The sequence below is a fragment of the Passer montanus genome, unplaced genomic scaffold, assembly GCF_014805655.1.
Source record: "Passer montanus isolate IOZ18808 unplaced genomic scaffold, ASM1480565v1 scaffold5, whole genome shotgun sequence".
Taxonomy (NCBI): Eukaryota; Metazoa; Chordata; class Aves; order Passeriformes; family Passeridae; genus Passer; species Passer montanus.
In genome coordinates this window covers 11741276-11760624 of record NW_024369929.1, presented here as the reverse complement: position 1 = coordinate 11760624, position 19349 = coordinate 11741276, and the positions used below count along the sequence as shown (strand labels likewise).

At 41.3% G+C, this 19349-nt stretch overlaps 1 protein-coding gene across 7 annotated transcripts in view; it reads left to right on the top strand.

The window, feature by feature from the left end:
- The window catches only part of AKAP13 (A-kinase anchoring protein 13), a 204384-nt gene that overhangs the window by 11550 nt on the left and 173485 nt on the right, over positions 1–19349 (top strand). For all 7 annotated transcript variants that reach the window (XM_039723000.1, XM_039722995.1, XM_039722998.1 and 4 more), the window contains exon 2: positions 8838–8894. The gene's annotated coding sequence lies outside the window, so the exon portion shown is untranslated. The remainder of the gene's footprint in view (positions 1–8837; positions 8895–19349) is intronic.

Below are 19349 nucleotides of genomic sequence, written 5' to 3'. Positions count from 1 at the left end.
ATACGGTGTGAAAACTATTTCCCCCATCACCCTTCCTATCATTTGCTGCAGGGAGCACCTTGGGACATGCAGAGCACATTGCTGCATGTGGACCATGTCTAGCACTCCTCTGTGTTCAGGTGGATGGGCCAGCACCTGGAGTAGCTGTTCCAGTTGCCAAACTGGATCTGGCAGCTCGTTATCAAACATGTTGGGTCTCAGGACTGAGGTTTGGATAAATGCCTCTGAAATGCACCCTTCCACCAAGGATATTTTCAGGTTTGGTCTTTGGAGCCTTTGGTTTGTGGCACAGTTCATGAAGGAGAAGCTTTCCTCTCTGCTAGATCAAAAATCAGTTTAGTTTTAGAAAATGGAAAGAAAATGCAGGTGGTTCAATTAACCATCTCTGATACCCCAGAAGCAATCATGTATGCAAAAGGACAATGGCTGATAATTATCTCAGTGGATGATTATATAATTAAAGTGGATGAGGCTTGGGATACCTGTGTCCTGTTGCATTGGCAAAATGAATCCAGATGAAGTTTGAGAACTGGAATAAAAAAAGTTTAATTTTCACCCTTTTAATGAAGATGATGATAAAACTCCTTGGCTGCATGGTTTTTGCCTTTCCTAAACTGCTCGTGGCATGGTTATTGCTGGATGTTGTGAAATGTAAATAACACCAAGGTAGTGAACTCAGCATTCCCTGCTCCTTGGCAGCGTTGGTGAATGGAAACATCTGTCCAGGGCCTCTCTTGTTCCCTTCCCTCACACAGCTCCTGCTTCCAGCACAGTGCTGCAGAACGTGCTGCAAAGTCCTGCAAACCCTCTCCTTAGCTCTGCACCACACAAAATGGAGGAAAATCTAGAGGGTAAAGGGAGTGAGGATTTTTTCCCCCACAGTGAGTATTTTAACACAAGTCATTCAGATTTCTGGTGTTCTGATGCCAGCCTGTGACATGGGACAGACCTGAGCTCGTGCTCTTGGCACAGTCCAGCTCCTCTCGTGTGTGCATCTCTTGCATTTCACTCTCAAATCACTCACTTGGCAAATGCTTAACTATTCCCTGTCCCTCCTATTCACATTATACAAATAGGCTGTGCCAGGGTGTAAGGTTCACTAAAAAAGATTTATTGGTTTGCAGGCATGGGGGTAGGTGATAGGGGTTGAACTATTTTTTTACTTCTTAAAGAGGAGTGGGAGGCAAGGGGACAATACAAAACTGCAGCAGCAAGTGCAGAAGGAGGATGGGAAACCACCCTGGTAATTCACTCAGATTTTCCTCTGAGCTTGAGTGGGAGATCTTACTAGGTTTTTACTTTGTGATCATAAAAAAAATGCAAAAAAACCTCCAAAACCTGAGTAACTGCAAATAATGCAGGAAATACGTGGTGAATGTTTTGTGATTGGGAGAGATAGTAACTGGGGCTTCTGAGCTTTAGGTTGGCTACAGGATGTAAATACTTCTTGTGTTGGTATGGGTGGGTGCTGTGGATCAGGTTTATTGACAGTTTGGATTCTAAAACTTACTTTGTTAATTTCAGACACTGCTTTGAATTTGTTTTCATTTCAGCTAGAGAAGTTATTACTAATTTTGTCCTCTTAATGAAATATGAAATTGAGATGTTTGTCCTTACAGGATATTTTCCTGGTGATTTTTAATTTTTTTTATTTTTTAATCATAAATTGGGAAGGATGGATGGGAGAAGAAAAGGGGTGCTGTTGTTCCTTTTTAGATGTAGGAATACCAATTTTTTTCTCCCCTCTCTCACCCCTTGTCTGAGTGGTGAAAAAGAAGTGTCAGTTTTTAAATAGACCAAATATCTTTCTAGCACACAACATTGGTTTGAGGTGAGGCTGTATGGCCAGGTTTTGATGGTTTAGGGATATATTAGGTGAATTAATACAGCCATCTGTGACGCATTTATGAAAACTTTTTTTCTTTTTTTTTAAAGCTTTCAGTGTTTTTTTGCAGTCAGTATGTGAAAAATTATTTCTTTAAGGGAAACCCTAACTGTGCTAGCCAGGGACTAATTCTGCACGCAGTATATCCCGTTCTGAAAAAAAAAGTGGGTTATTCTTAACATAAATTACATACTCAGAATTAAGTAAGATTAAAATTACAGTGAAGACAGGCTAATAAGGGTTTTACTCTGCTGAGGAATTTGATTTAAAGCTTGCGTTGGAGCCTGAAGTTGAATTTGAGCTGCCAATCCAGCTGAAGTGTAAAATGCCTCCCAGTCTCAACTGGAGTAAGCTAATGCAGAGTTTTAACTGAATTATGTTTTTTTCCTCTCCTTTTCATGGGACAGATTTATGAAGAATTATTCTGATGATTTTATTTTCCCCTCTGAGTACTTCCAAAAGCTAACACAAAGCATCATTGCATAATGGAGGGGTGGACAGCAGAATGCTTCTGTGATCTCTAGTGTTGCTTCAGGATTTCCAGCTCTGTAAATAATTGCTCAAGGCAAAGGTACACTAATATTATTTGATGAACAGGAAGTCTGCAAATAGCCATGGTATTTTGCCATAATTACATCTGCAGTGGTGCAGGTGTTGAGCCTTACCTATAGCCAGCAAAACCAGTGCCTCAAATAGATTTCTAAGAACATGTGAGTGGGGAGATGGGATGAAGGTTTGAAGGAGAGTACATCAGCAGATTTGAATTCAAAGGGTTGAAAAACCTAAAAAAGTTTCAGGAGATGTGTTACTGATGGCACTGCTACAATGGCTTGGCTTTGTAACAGCAAAACAAAACCATCCAAATCCCGCTTTCTTCAGAAATGGCAAGATACTCTTAGATTTTTATTTGTTTTTAATGGATTATAGTTGTCTTAGATTGCTGTGCTGCTGGTTCTGCTCAGGGCTCAGTGGTATTTGTTACTGTGGTAGTTTTGCCTCATGCTTCTCACACCCAAATCTTTCCTTAGCTCATTTGATGCAAAAATCCTTTTTTTGGCTCTGTTGATGACCAGAGCAGCTAAGTGTGAATCTTGAGCAGCTGGTTAGGTGACACCCCGTGTCTCCTCCAGACAGTGAGTGTTCAAGCACTTCATTAATACTTCACTTGAGCTGTCTCAATGAGATGGCTGAAGGAAATTAAATACTGTCATTAAATAATGCTGCCAGAAATGCCTGAAACCAACTATATTGGGAGACTGACTCATCTGCCCTTGCTCTGGGAGCATGGCTGATGCAGTGGGAGGGTATCCTGCTTTTTTTTCCACAGCTTCATGACCTTGTATCACCAGCCCATGTGTTCATTTGGGAACAGACTGGTGAAGCAGAGAAGATGATATGCAAAAGGGAATGTTTCTGAGGGTGATGCTCATAGTTGAAATGGTCTTGGAGTAGTTATTTTGAGAGGAAATCTTGGCTCATGTTCATGGAGCTGAACTACTAAGAGCAGCCTGCGAGGTGGGAAAAAAGGGATGGGGAGAAAGGAAGCAGGTGGTGAGAGGATGTGTGCACCAGAGAAGCAAAGCAGCACTCATGTTATCTCTTCCAAGCCCTCTGTTTTTCCTCCCTCTAGAGATGGCCATTATTTCAAGTGGGCCCTGAGGTTTGGAAAAAAAGTTTGGTGTGTGTGTGAACAGAAGTATTGAGAAAATTGTTGTGCTGTGTGTAAACTTAGCATGGAAGTTTGTAACTGAGATGCATGGTGATTGTCTTCTCTTGATACTGGTTGTGAAGCTTTGAGGGGCATAGCAAAATACTTGGTGCCAGCCCAAATGGACTGATATAAAAGTAAATAAATACTTGTCAAAGATTGTCTCTGTCTTGCTTAGTACTGTTCCTGAGTGTTTCAGCTTTGGATGTTCTTGAAGAAATTGCTCTTTCTTAGCCTAAAAGGCAGCACTTAAGATATTTAGACAGAAGTGGTGCTGGCTCTCCAGACAGGAATATTTGTATAAATGTTTAAAGTGTCCAGTTAATCTGGCAGGATTGTGACCAAGGCACGATACTGTGCCTGTGTGCATTTACAGTGTAATTATGAATGGTTTGTGCTGTGAGACAGTGTGATGGCTTCAGTGCTGCCTTTTTGTTATAAATACAGCGTCTTCTGGGCTGTTGTTTAAAGACTCCTTTGGAAGCCTGATTTAATAGTTGAGCTGAGTGAATAATTCAAAACCTTTTTATCAAGTTCTTGTTTAAATTCTTAAATGAGCTCACCATAACCTTTTTATGTACCCCTCCTGCATGTGTCATACAAATATTAGAATAATTGAGTTTTACTAGTGCAAATGTTTCTGTGAAGCAAATTTTTAGAGCTTGATGTATGACTGTTTATGGAAAAGGGAATGTTAAAATCTCACACACCAGTGCCTATGCCAGAAACTTGTGCTGGCTTACATAGGAAAAGGGTGGGGGGCGAGACCCTTGGCTTTGTTGGAGCAATCCTAACTGAGCTGGTTTGTCAGATTGACTTGTTTGCAGTTCAAAAACTGAACACATGTATTTAAAGGAATTTCAGCTATATCACTCTTACAGGCCATTCTACAAACAGTAGCAGTACTTAGTTTAAAATATTTGCCTTTTTTCCAGATAAGTACTATTTTGACTCTTTTTCCTTTTCTCACCCCTTTACATGAGATGAACCAGCACATTCAAAATGCATCTGCTTAGCATCACTGAGTAACTTAACAAAGGGATGCAGATGAGAGAAAATCCGTAGTTACCTTCCAGGTTTCATCGTTCCTTGGCTTGAAGTCCAGTCCAGGCTGGCGGAGAGCCTTGCAGATAGGTAATTTGAGTGGATTTAGCATGCCTACTCGCATGTATTAATGTTTGCAGACTTGCTGGTGAAAGCTCATTAGTGTTAAGTCACTTCTGAGTACTGATGGTCTTTAAAAGGCAAATGAAAGCCTTGCAACCAGGATGTCTGCAGAACTGGCATCCATTTGCCTTCTGCTTCTGAAGAAAAATGGAAGACTTAAAAATCTCAAGAAGCCAGCTCAAGAAGCAGGAGTTGAGGATTAGGCAGGATGCTGTTTTCTCAGTCAAGAATTGTTGCTTAATTGGTTACAAGAATTTAGTCAAGGCTGTTTATTCTGTTTGCAGACAAACCTCCTCCTGTGCATGCTCTGGCAGTCCTCTAACCTTCCTGGCACTGCAGTGTGTGCTTGGAGATGAGATGGAAAATCCTTCCTCTTGCAGTGCGTCATGAGTTTACAAATCCTGATTTCCATGTGCAGGGTTTGCCCTCTGAATTTTGGATTTCTTTCCTGATTTTTCTTTCTGAACTCTGCTGCAGCCAGTGGTAATGCCACATGCCCCTTGCAATGTGTGCAGAAAGCTGGAATTGCAGGCTTGTGTGACAATGAAACTACTATTGAAATCTTCCATTGCCTTCAGTCACAGCTAGTCCAAGTGTAACTACTGACAGTACAGATGGTAGAAACTGGGCAGCTGTATATCCATACCCAGGGTATGAGAAACATAAGTTGGTCTGTAGAAGTAGGAACTTTTAGGTTTTGGGGTCATTAGAAAAACCCAAACCGACCTCCAAACCCTGGCACCATCACAACAACCAGCTTTGACTTTGCAGGAGCCAAGTAAATTTGTTCTTGTTTTTTGCTTTCCTGAAATTGTCATGTGTAGAGTCATATTTTCACTGAACAAAATGAGTTGTGTCCAGCACTGTACCAGTGGGCTGGGCCTCTGGTTGTGGTGTTCTGTAGTCTGTGCTTGAGTGGGAAGAGTGCTCAGACTTGGTCTGACTCCTTTGCATCAGTTGTAACATTGCTGCAGTTGGGTCTTTGCTAAGCTGAAAAGACCAAGGAAAATCTCCTTCCTGCCTCTTCATTTCCTTGAGATGAAGTATCAGCTCTAACTTGTTTCAGTGGGTTCCTTGGACGTGAAAACAAGTGGGAAATCTTGAGTGGACTTTCGCTTGTTTTTAATTAAATGTTGGTGTAACAAGATTTGTTTTGTGATGAGAAAGAGCCAACAATCTTACCAAACATGCAGAACAAGCAGGCTCTCTTGTCATCCGATTATGACATTCCCACTGTAGGAAACACCCTTTGTGCTTTGATAAATTTGGCCTTATTCAAAGTGTGAAACTGCAAATTAACATGTAAAATGCTTTTGTGCCTTGGAGATTTATAACAGTTTGTTGTCCCTTCAGATTTGTGTTGCAAAGTGTCTGTGAAGATAGGGGAGCAATATTGCCTTATTTGTTATGGGAGGAATCTGAGACTTGGCAGCTTTTTCTGAGGTACCCACTAAATCTGAGCATTTTCAGAGTTTGCTGTAGTTTATGATTGAAGTTGGTGGTTACAACAGGCAAGATCCCACTGGAGCACAAAGTGGGGAGAGGGGGTGCCAGCTGAGCTTTGCCTGAAGTGGATGTGTCTGCAGAGATGCAGCTGGGGTGAGAATAGAAAGAGGCTGCTGTCTCCTCATTCCCTGATTCTTTGATCACTGAGAAGAAATAATGTGACCCCTGGCCAAACTGTACAATTTGTGCTCAAGTTTTGTCTAGTGTATATAAAATAACCCAAAGGAGGAGGTGGATCAAAATAAGCTCTGGATTTTGTTGTGGCTTGATGCTGTTTGATTGCATATGAGTATTCTGCTAGGCAAGAGTTCATTTGTCAGCCTTGTCCCCATTTGCATAGGTACCACTGATACTTCACCCTCCCTGTGGTGGCCTGTGAACCATCTCTGTTGGGTGTTCATGCTATTCTAGATTTGGTTATTCCCTCTTTCTTCCCAGCAGAGATTTACACTCCATCCTGATCTAATTCAAACTGGTGTCTTTAAGTTTTCCCACTCACATAATAGTATATTAAAAAAATTTATAATTTTCTCTTGTATTTATCTCATTTAGTGTTGTCAGAGGGGAAAACAGTTGAAGACTTGATGTGTATTTGGATTGGATGGAATAATGATGAGGTATAGCTGAGTTATTTTTTCTTTTAAAGCTGCTTGTGATTTTCTGCTGTGGGTATTTTGATTCTTGTTTATTTTGCTCCTTCATTTGGAGAAGAATAGTCTGGGAAGAGGGAAGGAAGAGGCAGGGTTTACCCCTGTAACCATCATTGTTAGCCCTAACTTCTGGTAGAGCTTTGCTGCTTTGGCTCGACCTCTTTTAACTTGAGAAATGTGTTTTTGTTTGCATTTCCATCTTGTTGCATTTAAAAACTATTCTAACTATACCAGATTGTTTGAACATTAATGGGGGAATGTTTTTCAGAGACTTGATAGAGTTTCCAGGCAGCTTTTCATCCGCCAAGTACTTTTCTGGGCTCTTCCTGGTGAGGTTTTGCTTGGTTTGCTCTAAGAATGTGCAAAGCAACTGTTCAAAATTGCTGACACATGTTAAGTAATGTGGAAAGCACCATCCTACCCCCTTGAAGTCTGAGAGTGCTCATGTCGACAATAAGAACAAGATCTGACCCTGAAAATTACATGTGAACAGTCTCAATCTGGAGACCATTTCTAGTGTCTTCCCTCTGACTCTGCCTAGTTTATCCTTTGGTCTTAGGTATTCTATTTTTTACAAAATTATTTACTCAGTCTCCTAAAAATACTGCGTTCTACCTCGTTCATATATTTTTGAATTATTTAACCACATGTGCATATTTGATGATGCCAAGTTCAGAGTAAAATCTCAATTTTGTAATTAAGTCTCAGGAGAGTTAATGCTACTTCTAACAATAATGGTAGTGGTATAATGCTTATTTAATAAGAAATCCATCATCTTCCACCTCCCTTCTCCAAACCTCTAGTTTTCAGCTTTGGAGCAGCTGTAATCAGCCTGTACAACTTCCCTTCCTCCTCTCATGAATAAATCCAACTACCTTATCTTCTCTATCAGAAAGTCTTCCCTGCCTTTAGCAGCCTCTGGAGGAGGGTATAAAAGGGGCTTTCACTGCCTCACAGGAAGCGAAATGAATGGAAGAACTTTTGATAATGCCCCGTCTGTCTGAGCGGGGGATCAGCCCGACTAAATTGCAGCAGATTAGTGAATGATAGTGCTTCAGCTGGGGCCAGAATTATAAGTTTTTAATCTTGGAACAAGCAATGATTTCTTCCTCCTAAACAGTGGTCAACTCCCTCTTTGATTTGGAGGCTTGCAGTCATCCATATTCAGTTAGTTTGGGTGTGTGGCTTCTTTTTTTTTTTTTTTTTCCTTCCAGTCTGCATTCATGAGTCTCAACAAGCTTTTGGGTTTTTTGGTAGCAGTGATTGTGGTGAAACCTGTCATGGCCACATGCCATTTTTGCCAGAACTTGTGTTTTGCTTTGGATGTTTATGCCTATAATGAGGTCTTGTATTTCCCAGATTTCTTAATCGTGCTGTGTGTTGTTCTTCCTCAGTCTTTTGCAATTAGCTTTGGGATGGTTAGGGTATATCTTTTATAAGCAGCATTTTTGTTTCTGGCCACCTTCAGCCTTACTCTGTGTGTGAACATGGGTGACTCCTTGATTCCCACCCCACAACGTGGTCCAAACTTTTAGATAATCCAGCTCAGTGGGAGGGAGAGATGACTGGAAATCTAAATGGGGCAGCTTAGCTAATTGCCTTAGGCCTGACTCGTCTGCTGGATAACACTAGTTTTATCTGCTGGATAACACTAGTTTTATTGCAGCCCGACGTGATTGACATTTGGGGAATTGCACTGGTATAATGCTGGCAGCAGCAGTGAAAAATCTGCCCTATTGTTTCTGATGCATGGGCTGTCTGAGGAGGAGCTTTTTGTTACAAATAACTATCAGAAAGGCAACTAATGGAGTGAAGTTACTTTTTCTTTAAATCACTGACTTTTCCAATTCCCAAGAAAAAAAAAAGAGTGAGAGTAATATCCTATGTACTAAAACTTTGCCTTGTTCTATGTTTTTTTCAGGCTTTTTTTTCCTTGGATTTTATTACTGGAAAACTCTCTAATGACAGCTTTGCTTAGGTAAGTGAAGCAAGATTTTTTTCCTGTGGATTTTTTTAGAATCACTTCCCCTATCTTAACTTCTTTTGCATGTTGGGTTGAAATGTTGAGCCAGCTGTGCTGCGTGTGCTGTGGTTAAAGGCTAGAAAGATGTTGTAAACAAAAGTGGGGTAATGCCTCTAGTATGACATGAGGACCTCATTTATTCATTTAATCAGATGAAGTGGATGTTGTGCAGAATAATGAAATACAGGTTATATCTGCATATTACTGCATAATCTCATCAATTTATAATTTTTGTTTTCAAGTGATGCTCTGCATTTTTTTTCCACTGGAAAGTAAACTTGTTGCTATCACTTAACATAATTTTGTTATGAAATGCAACCTTCATGGTTCCAGTTTTTTAGATATAGTTGCTCTTCCTCCATCCTCTTCTCTTCCCTTAGGCAGGAGCTTCTGATATGGAAAAATCATAAAAAGCTTGAGACTTTTGTATTTTTTTAGCCCAAAAGACGGGGAGAACATGAACAAAATTAACACCCCCCTTTGATCTTCTGAACCCCATCTACACCTCTAAAATGCAGATTGCACATAACTGGTCATTGACAGGATCTGAGTGTCGATTGAAAGCACCTGGTCTTGTCTATTTCTAAATTTTGTCTATCTTTGGGGCATTCTGGGCACGAATCCAGTGCCGTGGTGCCATGGATGATGGGAGGAAGAGCTAAATGTGCTGCTGTACCAAAATGTACTGTGTTTTCCTTTGTGGTGGAGAGAAGAGTTGACTGACCTCTGATGCAAGACAGGAAGTTAATTCCTAGACATACAGTTAATTTGATGTGTTTGTTGGAGTTGCTTGTTGATCCTGGATGAGGCCAAAAGCAACTGCAGTGTTCAGGTGGGAATACAGTATCCTAGCATCTACCCTGACAAAAGTGCTGCTGCTCTTTGCAAAGTGTCTGTGAAAGGCTTTTCTTTTTTCTCCCCACCCTCTCTTCCTTTTGATCTCCTTCCACTGAACGGTCAACACAGCAACTTCTCTCCTTGAGATGAGAGACCTTGGTGAAATAAAATTGATTGTCTTAAACCAGAAGTCTTCTCCAATCCGCTTTTCCCTGGTGTTTGTTCCTCTTCAGGGAGGACTTTAGGGGAGTGAAGACAGAAAACTGCAGGGAGTCTTTTGAGTTCCCTTTAGTTTTCATTTTTGGTAGCTCATCGGGGTTTATCTATCTGCCAATCCTTTGCCAGGGTGCTGAACTCGGGGTATTTTGTGTGTTGTAGCTTTCATCTTTTTCAGAAACACATGGGGATGAGCTGGTGCACTCCAATCTGTGAGTGAGCCAAGAAGGTGGAAAAGTCCTTAGCAGAACCCTCTGAGAATATGTCTGAGATAGATTGCTGCTTGGGATCCAGCACTTGTTCTTGAGACATGCCATTTCAGTGTGCTTCAGGTTCCCCCATGTCTCCCTCAACTGCTTGAGCAGTGACTAATTTGCAGCCTGAGGCTGTATTTGTTGATGCCACTGCCTTTCCAGAGGTTGGAGAGGACTCTGCAAATGAGGGAAGTATTTAGGCATCAGTTTTAAGTCCTTTTAACACTGTATATTAGACACATCTATGAATATATGCAGACAGAACTAATAAATAACCAGGGAATGGTAGTTAAGAGGAAAGGGCATAATTAATTCTGTCATGTACTCTGTTTTAAAGCTGGGTCCAGAGCAGTAATGTGTTAGGCTGGGAAGGTAAACACTGTCATTATTCAGCAACAAAATATGTACAAGGCTGACATTGTTTTCCTCCTTTTGATATAATAATTTTTTTGTAATGCTTGGAGTATCTTTGGTGGTCTTTGGGGTGGTAGGAGCCTGATGAAGCCCCACCCTTTCCCAAGGGTCAGTGCTCCTTTATTTGAGTTGAGTTTTGTATTAATGCTGCTTTGCTGACACAGAACGTGTGCTGTTCCAGAAAGCTCTTACTGTTTGCTGTGGTTGGGGTGCTTGGCTGGAATTCCAGCAATATAGTTTGGAGGGAGGTATTTCTGTTTCATCAGGTGATCCCTTTTCAACTCCCCACACTGCAGTGTTAACCCAGGTCAACTGTACGTGGCACATAGAAAAAAAAATCCTTTTTGTGTGGATGCTGTTAAAAAGCCATCATAAGTTTATCTTGTAAAATAGATATATTTTTAATATATAAAATATATAAAAAATTTAAAATTAAAAATATTTAAAATATATTTATATATAAAAATATTTTTAATTTTTAATTTAATATATTTTATATATATATAATTTTTTTTTCTCCTCAGACTACACCAGCATGCAGAGAAAGGTTTGACTTCAGCAAATGCAGCTCTGCATGGTCCTTCAAGGTTACCGTGTTTGGATCTTTTTAGTGGGGAGGGGGATTTGGGGGAGTACTTGCTTTACATCTCAAAGCATCTGAAGTTACTGTGACAATGATGATATATTTCCTAAAAGGAACAGTTGTGATGGTAAACAGTTATCTAAAGCAAGGTAGTTAACTTTTCAGCATGTATGATAAATAGTAATAGGAAAAAAAGCTAAAGAGCTTGTAGTTTGAAGTTCCCCCTGCTTGCTGTTACTCATAGAGCAGCCTCTCTCCTCTCCTTCATACCTCTCATTTTAGTAAATTTCTTGATGTATAGTTACACACACAGGATAAACAAAGACTTAATATACGTATTTCTATCTTGAGTGTGCCCCACATGACCCACCCTGGATATCAGATCACTTGAGTTTGCGTAAGTGAAGTTGTGTATATCCAAAGTGGGTTGGTGTTGTTCAACCCCTCAGTGCCTCTTTCTGTTGAGTTTTCTTACTAGTTTTGCAGCTCTGGCTCTTCCAGCAGAAGTCTTGGACAAAAAACGCTCATGGAGACACCAGTGGAATAGCTGATGCAGCTCAGCAGCCACCTCCTAAAATAAGTGGTGGAAGGATGCCTGTTCCTCTTCTCAGTATTTTCTTTGGAAGATGAGCATCTTCTCGGCATGTCCTTGGCTTCTGTGTCTCCCTAGCAAGCTGCAGCACTGAATACTCCTTCCACTGTTCCCAGCTCAGTTTAAAACTTCTCCATTCAAAGTATTTCTGTGGTCCTTCAAGGTCTGCTCTGTCTGATTGCAAAACTCCCAGGAATTTGGAGAGGGAGTTCTTCCTTTGGATGGATTGAAAAGAAGTTGCATGTTGTCAACTTGCACAAGGTCTTTCTTCAAAGTATGAAGTATTTTTTAGGGGGAGGGATGTCTTAAAAAATTATTAGCCCTTGGTGGGTGGCATGAGCAGCATTGACTGGAGGGGCAATTGTTCTGTGGTTCATGTGCTGTTTATTTTGCAGCCAGTGATGTTTTTATATTGCTGAGGCAGATGGAGGGATTCCCAGCTCCACAATCATGACCCTGGGGGAGATTAGCTGGTTTTAGGTTTCACCACTTGGATGATGAGGTTAGCCTGAGACAGAGATGCATCCCTGTGTATGGAAATGGTCTTGGCCCAGATCTTGTCTGGCAATGTAAAGCCTGAGAAAGGACCAAGAGGTCAGCTTCAGCTTTTTAAGGAATGTGATGTATGGTCATTCTGTGGCATGTGGGGACTGCTGCTTTTTTATTTCAAAAAGGGCAAAAAATGTACTTGCAAGCTTATGTGTTTTTTTTAAAAACACACTAATTAGAGCTACAATTAGCTCTAAAGTAGAACCAACTTTACAGCTACATAAATATTTATATCTCTGATAGTAAAACACTAATGATAAAGAATCCCAAGAGGTTTTTTCATAGCTACAGAGCAAAGAAGATTTCTCCCATTTTTTGTTTCTTAGAACCTTTCTTCCACTTCACCTGTTTCCCTCCTGCTGAGCTAAGCAACATCCTCAATCTGCACACACTGGGACTTTTTTTTTTGCATCTTTAGCAGTCTTAAGTAATTACTCTGCAATTCTAATACTTGTTACAGAAGTGAGCTCCTCTGCTTGTGTCAGTCAATGGTATCTAGAAAACTGAATCTCTGAAACAAGCTAAAATGACTAGAATCTTGTTTCCTCTTTGCTCACATGGGCACTTATTCACTTCCCCATCTGCTTCGACTTTGAAGGCTGCTGAGGTTCTTCCTCTGTCTGACCCACTTGGCATAAGCTAGAGAGGATTGTCTTTCTTCAATAGCCAAGTTTATAGGGCTTCAGCTTGTTCATAAATAATCCTTAGAGTTTTGAGTGCTGCCTTTCTCCTTCTTTCCCCTTCAAAACTGACCTGCTGTCCTTTGTGTACAAACTGGGGGAATATTTTTCAGTCTGTAGATAGATGAGAAAATTTGTGCAGCCACTGGACAAGAGAGGCTGTGAAGTGTGCTGAGGAGATTTTACTGAGGATCCATGATTTTAAGTATTTATCTCATCCACTTTCAATTTGTGATCCCAGCACAAAAGAGCATCAGCTGTAGAGGAGGGTTTTGCTCTGCTAGTCCTTGTACAAGCACAGTTCCAGAGTACAAAATACAGGACTCGGATATGCTGAGGCGTCTTTATAGGAATGTGTAAATATTTAGTGTACTTCAGAGAAGGACAAAGTGTTGTTCTGCTTTTGCTTTCACACTGAAGTACCTGCACCAGTAATTGGTTTGCATGTGTGAATGGTTAAGGTAGCATTAAAACTCAGCTTTACTGAAGTTCTGCAGACCAGCCTCTCCTGATTGGAACTTTGAGGCCTTGTGATCTGCATGTGGTCCTGCTGGCTCTTGGTAGCAGGAGATAGCAACCCTCTGTGGAAAGATAGGCTGTAATTTTGTCCTGCTTTGAACATGTGGGATTTTAAGTATTTCCTATGAGATGCATTACTAGTATAAACAAACTGTTTTGTTTAGTGTAAGCTCTTTATCCTGGTAGGATTTGAAACATCTTATAAAGCAATCACTGTAAATTTAAAACTAATATTTGGCATTATTTAAATAAACATAAATCAAGATAGTATACAAACAACACAAGTTCCCAGCCCAGGGACCTGAAAGACAGACCTACTTGGATGTAGCCTGTGTACTTTTTGTCCATTCCCCTGTTAAATTTAAAGCATTCTGCACCTAATTAATACCTTTTAAAATTTATGTCAGTGATAAAATGGATAAATAGTGCAATGGACATAGATTTTAGTGCTACAATTACAGAACAGATGTAAAGGATGCAGGGTAAGTAGATGTTTGTGCAGTCTTGTGGTGCAGCATCATTGCTGCCCTGGTTGGTTTGGTACAGAGGGTTCCAAATTGAAGCCTTTAAGCTGGAGAGGGTAAATTATTTTTTAGTGTGTTGTAAAAGGTCTTGTAGATTGTGGGAGTAGATGAGTTATCTCAAAAACATAACGCTGGAAAGAAATTTCCATGCCAGACTGTTAAATTTCATTGCTGTGTTAATTAGATAGGAAGAAGCCCTTTATTTTATAAAGTTTTCCAACTCAGTTGAGGCTCTATCACATTAGATGTGACAACTGAATGATCAACTACTTGTCTGGGTGCCAGGAGCCTTGTACTTCCAAATTAATTGTGTTTTTATGAGCCGGTGTTAACTTTTTGAAAAATAAAGCTTAGTCCTTGGAAAAAAACAGATGCTGATGAATATGGGAAGGAATGGGGAAAAGAATATAGTGTTCCTGGTAATGAGGTGACCTCTGGTACTCTAATTTCACTTACCAAGTAGCTATTATTTTTTGTATATAAAATGTAAAATTTTGCCTTTGAGGAACTTCATGTAGAGGGTGGAGGAGTTCACAATCCTTTCAATGCCTGAGTTCAGCTGGTAATCCAAGAGGGAATTCAGTATCTTTGTAGATGGAGGGTGTATGAGTTTTTTAGTTCATCAGGCTTTTCAAAAATGTACAGATTTGCAGATGCGTGAGGGACTGGGGGGAAGCCCTTGCCTCTAAGTGGTGGTAAAATTTAAAACTCTTATGGGTATGGCTCTGATCAACATTCATTTCAATGTTCCCATAAAAAGCTTATGACTTGGCAGGGTTTCAAGGACTGAAAAGAAAAAAGCTCTGTATACAACATGTTTTATTAATGTTGAAGGAGTAATATTGCTGTATTTCAGAGTCTGCCACTGCGTAGGATAAGTTCTTTTTGGCTCTGGCACACTTTGGCTTTTCCCTTGAATAAAACAAGGTGTGACTTCACATCTGCTTTTTCCTAGTAGCCTTGTATTAATCAGGAGTATACATATTTCCAAGTTTTGGCTAGGATTCATCCTTTTTCTTTCTAATTCTCCCGTGTTGCAGAGTGAATTAATGATTCTTGACCCTCAGCTGATACTGTTAAAGTGTATTTGCATAAACCTTGATGTTAAGCATCACATCCCACTTACTTGTGATGACTTTTTGCCCCCTTTTAAGCTGTATGAAAGGTGAATTTGAAATTAGGCAGCTGAGGAAGAAGTAATCTGTTGAAACTTGGCAAACATGGTTGAACTAATAAAAGCAAATTAAAAATAAATATACTTTTAAGGGAAATCAGTACTGTAAAACACAAGCTTTAAGATGAAATTGCTGAAAATAATTTGTGCAGCCAGAGTGCAAGAGGAGGCAGATAACACAAGTCAAGCACAAAATCACAATTTACAGCCACGTAGCGGTGTTGCTTTGGTAAGATTACCTCTGCGTGGGGCTTGGCTGGCGATCAAGGCACGGCTTAGGGAGCCGGCTGGAGCGGGGTCGGATCGCTGGCGGGGCGCGAGGCATCGGGGCACGCTCTGAAACAGGAGTCTGGATTCAAATCCTCATGAAACGGGAGTCTGGATTCAAATCCTCATGAAACAGGAGTCTGGATTCAAATCCTCAACACCAGCCTCTTTCAGGGAGTGCTGCACTGCCTGGCTGTGGGACACAGCCCGGGCTCTGCGAGGCAGGAGGAGTTAGGGGTATGTGACTGCTTAAAAGTAGCTTTTATTCCCTAAGTTACTGCACGGGTTTTGGCTGGAGTAGAGTTAATTTTTTTGTATGGTAGCTAATATGAGGCTGTGTTTTTGATTTGCTCTGGAAACTGTTGATAACTTAGGGATGTTTTGTACTGCTGAGCAGAGTTTACACACAGCCAGGGCCTTTTCTGCTTCTCACCCATCCCACCTGTGAGAAGGACTGGGGCTTAAGGACTTGGGAGGGGACACAGGTAGGACAGGTGACCTCACGTGGTCCAAGGGATATTCCAGACCCTGTGCAGGCATGGTCAGTGTATAGAGCTGGAGGAAGAGGAGGAGGATGTTCAGAGAGATGGTGTTTGTCTTCCCATATCCTCATCATGTGATGGAGCCCTGCTTTCCTGGAGATGGCTGAGCACCTGCCTGCCCATGGGAAGTGGGGAATGAATTCCTTGTATTGCTTTGCTTGTGTGAAGCTTGTGCTTTACCTGTGAACCTGTTTTTAAACTCAATGCATGAGTTTTCTCACTTCTAGCCTTCCAGTTCTCTCCCCCATCGCATTGATGCAGAGTGAACACACTGTGTTGGTCTGAGCTGCTGCCTGGGGTTATAGCATGATAGCTATCATACTGTTAAAAATTGACATAGCTATATCTCAGTCTTATGCTTCTGATTTGTGAGTACTGTTGCTCAATTAACAATTATGAAGTGCTTGGAGCACTTTAAAAGTGCTGTAGGATTGTAAAATATTGCATTTGCATGTGCACGCTCTTAAACGTGGAGATTTCCACATTTCCACACTCCTGCTGTGCGAGCGCTTGGCTGAGTCACACGGGCTCTTCCTGACCCAGTTCTCTCCTTGTTTGCTCACTCCTCCCATTTGACCCAAGCCGTCAGCCTTTTACTTGCCCACCTTTCTGTCACAGATTTGTGAGTCTGTCCCTCGAGAAGCAAGTAATTCTGCTCCACAAGTGTTCAAAGGCAGAGTAGAGGGGGCTTGGAGCAACCAGATCTAGGGATAGCTGTCCCTTCCAATTCAAACCATTCTCTGATCTCTTCCATAGAAGCCCATTTGAAGGTTATTGTCCCCCCATGGCCTGTTCCAGGAATGCTCTTCCCCACACCCATGAGGTTGGGCTCTGGTTCCTGGCAGCAAACAAAATTTTCCTTCTGCTGTTTCCTTCCTTGTCTCTCTCCCAGTCCCTGCACAGAGATTTGGCAAATGCCCTTTAGGGAACCCATTTGGACTTTGATTTGCTTCTCCAGAGAGGAGTTGGGTGAGCCTTAGCTGCTGTTCTCCCTGTTGTGGTCATGGGGATCCCTGGAGCTGAAGAAGAGTTCAAGGGCAGCAGCTGGACTGGGGTTGCAGATGGGTGTGTGTGCAGGTGCTCCCTGTGGCAGGGATGCAGTGAGAAGGTGCTTTTCCAGGAGAGCTGGGGGAAGGTTCATTTGGAGCTGATGTGGCTGTTCTGGCCAGGGGCAGTGCTCCTTCTGCACAATCACGCTGTAATGGCAACTGCTGCCTTTGTGAGGCACTTGCATTGCCTGTATCTGACTTGTAAACATTTTGAAACTTTTCTTTGATATTCATCAGTACTAGAGAGCTGAAACCCACCCATGAGAACATGATTTGATTAGTTATTTGAAGAAATTCCCACGTCTTGGATCAGAGTAGGCTGGATTTTTTGAGAGGCTTAGTGTGTTATCGGCAGATGAAAACAGAGCACCAGAGTGTCTAACAAGAGATGCAAAAATCCCAGCTGCTTCACCAAGAGATGAAATCTCTTTGGAACCAGACTGAAGCTCCCTGGGACTTGCTGGTGATACCTGCAGCGCTGGCACCAGCACTAATGGCCAGCATGCTCTGAAAAAGAGAAAGCTCATGTAACTTGGTCTGCTGAGCCAAGGCTTTAATTCAAGCGTGGATAAAGCAAGGAATTTGATCAGGCTCCTACCGTTGGTCACAGTTTGAGCTAAGTGAAAATGAGGAGAGCTGAGATGTGGGACACAGGGTTTTCCTTGTGAAATCTGAGGTGTTTGGCAGATCCATGAAAAATATGCATGAATAGTCCCCATCAATTGCCACTTACTCAGGTTCAGCTCCTTGCCATTACTTCTGTGCAGTGAGCTCGTGGCATGGAAGAACTTAGTTTTTCATTTTGTCTTGTTCTGTCAGCCAGTACTCTCAACATCTCTTAATCTTGGATATTTATGGCTTGAAACAGTGTGTGTTGAGTTGCATTTAATCCTAAATTAGGTCTATACTCAAACTCAAAAATTCTGTTATGCTGGAGTCCTTCTTGAGGACCAGAGAGGGATTCTGTGGGTTTTCTTAAAATAAAAATGAGGGGAAGGGAAAGAAGAATAGATGGTTTAGTGGTTTCAGTCACTATTAATGTTTGCCTACTGCAGCAATAACTTGAATTTCACATCTTTTCCCAGGGATGGGAGAGGAAGAAAGGAATGAGGAAGTTGGATGTACAGTTTTAGTTAGACTTGGTTAGCACTTGTTCAACTGGTGTATGTGTTACAAACCTAAGAGTTGCTTTTATTTGTGCTCAGTTGTGCCTAACATTCCTGGGAGTTCTGGAGTTGCAGTCTATTGGGAGATCTAGACTTGAATTCCTGTTGTCATTGTGGTGTTCACTGTGCAGCAGGGCTTGGAAAGTTGGCATTTTTTTTCAAATTTAAAGTATTCCTTGGTTCTGGCATTGCTGTGAGGTGTCATGAATGTTGTCAGCAATAAAATTTTCTTCTGGATGCCTTTTGCACTTGTTACTATGCTCCTTTCCGTCTTCTTTCCAGGCAGTCATTACCACCTTCTTTCTTTCTTACTTCATTTTTTCCGGAATTTTATTTAGGAAGGTATGACATTCTGCAAACAGATCAAATGTGGGGTAATCTAAAAAATTCAGAGCTGACCCTGCCATGAGTGGAGTTTTAGATGGGGGGATGATCTCCGTGAGGAAGTCATCACATGGCCTCCTGTGCTGTGCTTAGGTCTGTGGGCTGTGTGTCTGCCGCTCACCTTGGCTGGCTGGAGCTGAACTTGGCTGTTTGTGCCTGTTTAAGAAGTTAATCTTTCTGAAAGGCTGAAAGCTGCTTGGCGTGGTGTGGTTGCCTCAGCTACAGGAACGTAAACCAATAATGCTGGGGAAAACAGAGGGATAAACATTTGCTGCTCTTTATTTGCGTGAGGAATTACAAGAACCTGGGATACATTTAGTGACTTGGAACAATTTTTATTTGAGTGCTGGCTCTGTCATGACCTCTGCACATAATGAAATAAAGTACTCAAGTCTTGCAATGCAATAAGGAAAATCTGTTAAGATTGTAGTTCCTTTACATCAGCTGACCTTGGTCTGACTAACAAACCAATTTGGCTTAATCCTTGTTTTTTAATTAAACATCAGTTACTTGAAGGCATAAGTTACTAGCAATTAATCAAAGCGTCTAGGAAGCCTGACCATTGGTCTCTATACTGCATAGGTTGAAAAGCTTGTGCATAGGTTGATATTTTAAATTAAATGTATAAAGATGAAAGAAAAAGGGATGAACCTGAGAACC